The sequence below is a fragment of the Ailuropoda melanoleuca genome, chromosome 2 (assembly GCF_002007445.2).
Source record: "Ailuropoda melanoleuca isolate Jingjing chromosome 2, ASM200744v2, whole genome shotgun sequence".
NCBI classification, from domain to species: domain Eukaryota; kingdom Metazoa; phylum Chordata; class Mammalia; order Carnivora; family Ursidae; genus Ailuropoda; species Ailuropoda melanoleuca.
In genome coordinates this window covers 185,643,089-185,649,321 of record NC_048219.1, presented here as the reverse complement: position 1 = coordinate 185,649,321, position 6,233 = coordinate 185,643,089, and positions in this window count along the sequence as shown.

Sequence of the window (6,233 nt, the reverse complement as noted above, 5' to 3'; positions counted from 1 at the left end):
CCCAGGCACCCCTGGCATTTTCCTTTAAAAATCTGATCTACAAAGAGTCACAAATATTTGCATTTTTCTTGATTTTAATCTAAGTCCAATCATTATAAATCAACTCCTTTTAGTTGGGTATGAGTTGTTTCCCGACGTAGAATGCAAGACTCCCGGATATCTCCTAGTGCTTCCCCAGCAGAGTTTCAATCTCCTGGAGTCCATGAGTCGACTGGACATATTTTCATGTACACACACACACAGACCCAAACAAATCCTTTTGTTGTTTTCTTCATTTCAAATCAGCTTTTTCCAGAATGAAAACTACTACAAGATGGATTGTCTCTGCCTGGGTGCATGAGTTTCTGTGGTAATAAATTACCACAGAATAGTGGCTTAAATTTATTATCTTAGAGTTCTGGAGGCTGGGAGTCCAAAGTCAGTGTCACTGGTATAAAGTCAATATACCAGCAGGGTCGTGGCCTTATAGGCACTATGGGAGAGAGTCCATTTCTTTGCCCTCACTTGCTTCTGAAGGATGCCTACCTTCCTTGGCATTCTTTGAAATTCCTACATTCCTTGGGAGAGGCTCACGGCCTTCCACTTGCAAGGCCAGCATGGAACACCCTCAAAACTCTCTCCTCCTCCCCCACTGCCTCCATCAATCACACCCCCTTGTCTTGGACCCTGACCTCCCTGCTTCACTCTTACAGGAACCCTGTCATCACAGTGGGCCTACCCTGATGACCCAGGATAGTCTTCCCTCTCAAGATTTTTAACTTGATAGTATCTGTGAGGTTCCTTTTGCCCTATAAAGTAACATGTCCATAGGTTCCCGGGATTAGGATGTGGACATCTTGGGTTGGGGTGGGGAGGCATTATTCAGCCTGCCACACCAAGTAAACCATTTTATCTTGTTCCTCTTTATCTTGTTGTAATTAAATAATCAATATTTATTTTCTTTATGGATAGAAGCCCAGGGAGTTTAAAGACCTCTACAGTTGTGTGACGAGTGTTGGTTGGTGAAAACTCAGAGGAGCTTGTAGACCCCCTTTGTTTTTTGTTTTGTTTTGTTTTTAAAGATTTTATTTATTTGTTTGTCAGAGAGAGAACACAAGCAGGGGAAACAGCAGGCAGAGGGAGAAGCAGGCTCCCCGCTGAGGATGGAGCCCGATGTGGGACTCAATCCCAGGACTCCGGGATCATGACCTGAGCTGAAGGCAAATACTTAACCAACCAAGCCACCCAGGCGTCCCATTCCCTTTGTTTTTTTGTCACATTGACCAGCTCCTTTTCTTCTGTCACTCCACAGTATGAAACATTATTTCTGAATTATTAAAAAGCCATCCTTTAATCAGGCTGAAAAATTCATTTGAAGAAGGCCATGTAAAAGTGTTTTGCAGGTAGAAAATTTATGTGAAGGTGAGGCCAACAGGATGATTTTATGTCTTAATTCTTTCCATGCTGATGGCAGTGTATTTGCTAATGTATTATCTTTGGGTTTGAGATAGCAAAAGTAATTTGAAGAGCTGGTGTAAGATCAAGTTGATTTAACTAGTAGCTATCTGGAATAGCTAACTAGAATCCACTACGTGCAAGATGCCTAACGAACTACCTTAAAGAACATGCCATCCGAATGAAGAGCAAGACAAGTCACATGAATACTTAGCCATGTCGGGAGTGCAGGCATTCCTGCAGAGACAGCCAATACATCCAGAAAGACTTCTGTGTTCTTTCTTGCTCCTTCAGTATTTCATTTGAATCACTTTTCATTTGGGAAAATTTGAAGGGTAGGGGATGGGTAGGAAGGTACAGTTTTGTTTTGCTGTATTTTCATCAATACTTTTCACAGGAGTTTTAGGTTTACAAAAAATTTAACAAAGTTCAGAGAGTTTCCGCATATCCCTTCTTCTCTGCCTACCATTTCCCGAATATTAATAGCTTGCATTAGTGCGTTAGTGTGCTACATTTGTCACCATTAATGAACCAATATACATGCACTATTATTAACTAACGTCTGCATTTTACATTAGGGTCCGCTCTGTGTGGTAAGTTCTATGGGTTTTGGGTTTTGACAAATGCCTAATGTTAGGTATCCACCATTCCACTATCATACAGAATAGTTTCACTCCCGTAAAAATCCCCTGGGTTCCATTTATTCACCCCTCTTGCTTCCCTCAAACTTCTGAGAACCACTGATTTTTTACTCTCTCTATAGATTTACGTTTTCCAGAAAAGTCATACAGTCGGACTCATATAGCGGGTCATCTTTTACAGCTGACTTTATTCACTTAGCAATATTGTTGGCAATATTAGCAAAAACATATTTAAGTTTCTTCCATGTCCTTTCATGACTTGACAACTGATTTATTTTTATCACTGGATAAGATTCCATTGTATCGGTGGCCCTCTGTTTGTTTATCCATTCCCCTCTTAATGACATCTTAGTTGCTTCCAGCTTTTCCCAACTATGGATAAAGCTGCTATAAACATTAGTATACAGGTTTGAACAGACAGAAGTTTTCAACTCTTTTGGGTAAATACCAAGGATTTCTGGATCATATCTTCAGACTATGTTGAGCTTTGTAAGGATCTGTCAAACTGTCCTCCAAAGTGACTGCACCATTTTGCGTTCCCACCAGCAATGAGAGTTCTTGCTGTTCCACACCCTCGCAGACATTTGTTTTTTCAGTATTTGGGTCTTAGTCATTCCAAAAGGTGTGTGGTGGTTTCTCATCATTATTTTTTTTATTATGTTCAGTTGGCCAACATACAGTCATTATCGTTAGTTTCTGATGTAGAGTTCAGTGATTCATCAGTTGCACATAACACCCAGTGCTCATCACAACACGTGCCCTCCTTAATGCCCATCACCCTGTTACCCCCTCTCCCCACCCCTCCCCTCTGAAACCCTCAGTTTGTTGCCTGTAGTTAAGAGTCTCTCATGGTTTGTCTCCCTCTCTGATTTCTTCCCCTTCAATTTTCCCTCCCTTCCCCAAAGGTCTTCTGTGCTGTTCCCTACATTCCACATATGAGTGAAACTGTATGACAATTGTCTTTCTCTGTTTGACTTACTTCGCTTAACATAATCCCCTCCAGTTCCATCCATGTTAATGCAAATGGTAACTATTCATCCTTTCTGATGGCTGCGTAATATTCCATCGTATCTATGGACCACATCTTCTTTATCCATTCATCTGTCGAAGAGCATCTCTCGGCTCCTTCCAGTTTGGCTATTGTGGACATTGCTGCCATGTGCATTGGGGTGCACATGCCCCTTTTTTCACTACATCTATAACTTTGGGGTAAATACCCAGTAGTGCAATTGCTGAGTCGTAGGGTAGCTCTATTTTTAACGTCTTGAGGAACCTCCACACTCATTGTTAATTTTAATTTGCAATTTCCTAGTGACGTTCAAGGAGGAGCATCTTCTCTTATGCTCACCTGCCACCTGTATATCTTCTTTGGAGAGGTGTCTATATGGTGTTTCACCCACTTAAAAAGTGGATTGTTTTCTTATTGCTTGATTTTTAGAGTTCAGTGCATGTTTTGGATATAAGTCCTTTATTAGATAGGTGTTTTGCAAATACTTTCTCCTAGTTTGCGGCTTGTCTTTTCATACTTTTAACCAAGTGTGTTGCAGAGCAGAAGTTTAAAATCTGGTGAAGTCCAACTTACCAGTTTTTTTCTCATGGATCAAGCTTTGGGTGTTGAGTCTAAAGTTCACTGCCAAACCTGAGGTCACATAGATTTTCCCCCTGTGTTATCTTCCAGGTGGTTTATAATTTCAAGTTTTATTGTTAGGTACATGGTCCATTTGAGTTCATTTTTGTGAATGGTGCAAGATCTGTGTTGAGACTCACTTTTTTTTTTTTTTTTTGCATGAGGATGTCCAATTCTGACACTGTTTATTGAAAAACTGATCTCTTCCCCATTGAATTGCCTTTGCTCCTTTGTCAAAAATCAATTGACTATGCTTGTGTGGGTCTGCGTCAAGGCTCTCTATTCTGTTCCATTGGTCTATTCATCTATTCTTTCCCCAGTGTCAGCCTGTCTTGCTTATTACAGCTCTATAGTCGGTCTTGAAGGCACATGGTGTCAGGTCTTTAGCTAGAGCTGACAGGTTTTAGTACAGCCCACACATGCTTCCGTGAAATATGGCCATTTAGATGAAGTTCTTTCCTTGCAATTTTAAATCTTTTCTTTGTTCATGAATGCCATCCTGTTACATTTCTATAGCTCCAAATTCTAGGAGGTTTGACTTTCCAATGTCTTTCACATGCAGAACAATTTGCAGGTATTGATGGACTTTGGGTAGGAAATTATTATTACCTTGTAAGGGAAACAAGGATTTCCTCTTTCTAAACTACGAGTGCATAAAATTGGTTATATGATCACATACGACACTGAAGGTGGTACGCCTCTGTCCCCCCCAAACCCAGTTATTAGTGATCAGATACTTGTGAGCCGGGGTGAAGCCTAGACACATGTCGTCTTGATCTCCGTCCCTTTCCTGTCTCCTCACCCAGGAATCTCAGCTAATGTGGAAAGAGAATACTCTCTCACCACTAAAGCCAGAGATGGGTGCCATCTACAGCTCTGGGGCCACAGGTATCAACCAAGATGATACAAATGAGATGGAGATGTTTGCCATCAGTTCTCCTGCCGGGGAAGCTTAGGTACCCAGGAAATTCCCTGTGGCATCATGGGAAGAGAATAATCCCCACAGGCTTCCAAAGCTCAGGAGGATCCCCTTTAGCTCCCAAGAGATAAAATCACCCCAACATCCTCCCTGTACCTAAGCTAGGGCCTCCGGTAGTCAGACTGACATGGATACTGACAGAGCCCATATCTCCAACAATACAACTGGGCTGTGGCATCACATGTGAAAACTAAGGGCGCCTGGCTGGCTCAGCCGGTTAAGTGTCTCTGCCTTCAGCTCAGGTCATGATTGCAGGGTCCTGGGATGGAGCTCCCTGTTCAGCGGGGAGTCTGCTTCTCCCTTTCCCCCTGCCCCTCCCCCTGCTCATGCTCTCTCTCTCTCACACACACTCTCAAATAAATAATCTTAAAGAAAAAAAAATAGAGTCAGGGAGCAAGAATAGGACTTGAGCAGAATCAGCCACTTGAAACTCTGATGCCACACTGAATTGTGGATAAATGGCCCCAAGAGGACAGGATTAATGTAGAAAGCAGACGACAATTTAACAGTATTTAAACATGTGTCGTCTTGCTGATTTCAGGGATATTGCAGTAATAAGTCAATCTTGTCCTAAGAAAGGACTATTTACAAAAATAAGAAAGACTTCTTAGAAATAAGAAAAGAGCCATAATTGTCAAAAATTTTTAACGTATTAGAAGCACTGATGGGGAGACCATTCCCCAAAATGGAAACAATGATTTAGAAGAGTAAAGAATTCTTCCAGGGTGCAAAGCAAAAAGATCAAGGAAGGGAATTTCTAAAAGAAGAAATGAGACAGAAAGAAGAGACCAAAGAGCCTTCATATTCGTGAATAGGAGTGCTAGGAAACCAGCAAGCAGATGGAGGATAAGCAAAAACAAAACAAATCCCCAAAGAAAATTTCCCCACGTTTAAGAATTCTGTGAATTCTGACTCAGAATGCCTCACAAGTGTTTGGCAGGATTATTGAAAAAGTGGAAACAAATTGAAAAACATGTATTTTGATTGCTAAGGATAAAATAAGCATTCTCCAAAATAGATACAAAATACAGTTTGCCTGCAAAGGCAAGAGAATCAGGCTCCCACCAGAATTCTCACTTGCAGTATCAAATGCCAGGTGCTGTGCAGAGCTACGCTGGCAAATTTCTGAGGAAGCGTTTTCTGAGGGCTCCGTATCCAAGGACCGGTGGGCACTGTTCCCTCCCCGCTTAACTCAGCAATCCACCCCCCAGCCTGCCCCTTGCCTGCTGCTTCTTGGTTCTGCATCCCCCGCCCCTTGGCGTGTGAACAAGGGTGAAGGCCACAGATTTAGACCCTCCTGTCCTGTAACCACATGGCCCTCCCTCCTTAGAGCAGATCCACCCTGCACCTCAGGATCCTTCCACGGTCCCCGGGGGAAGAGAGGCCCCCTCACCATCTTAGTACATTTCCCTCACCAAGCCTCCACTCCGAGCAAAATCGGACACACATTTGACCCCCTCGTCCTGTGTCCCAATCCCCCCTGGCCTCTGTCTTGCTCTTCCAACTGCTCCCCCAGGACCAGAACGGACAGACTCCTCTTTCACTTCCTCTG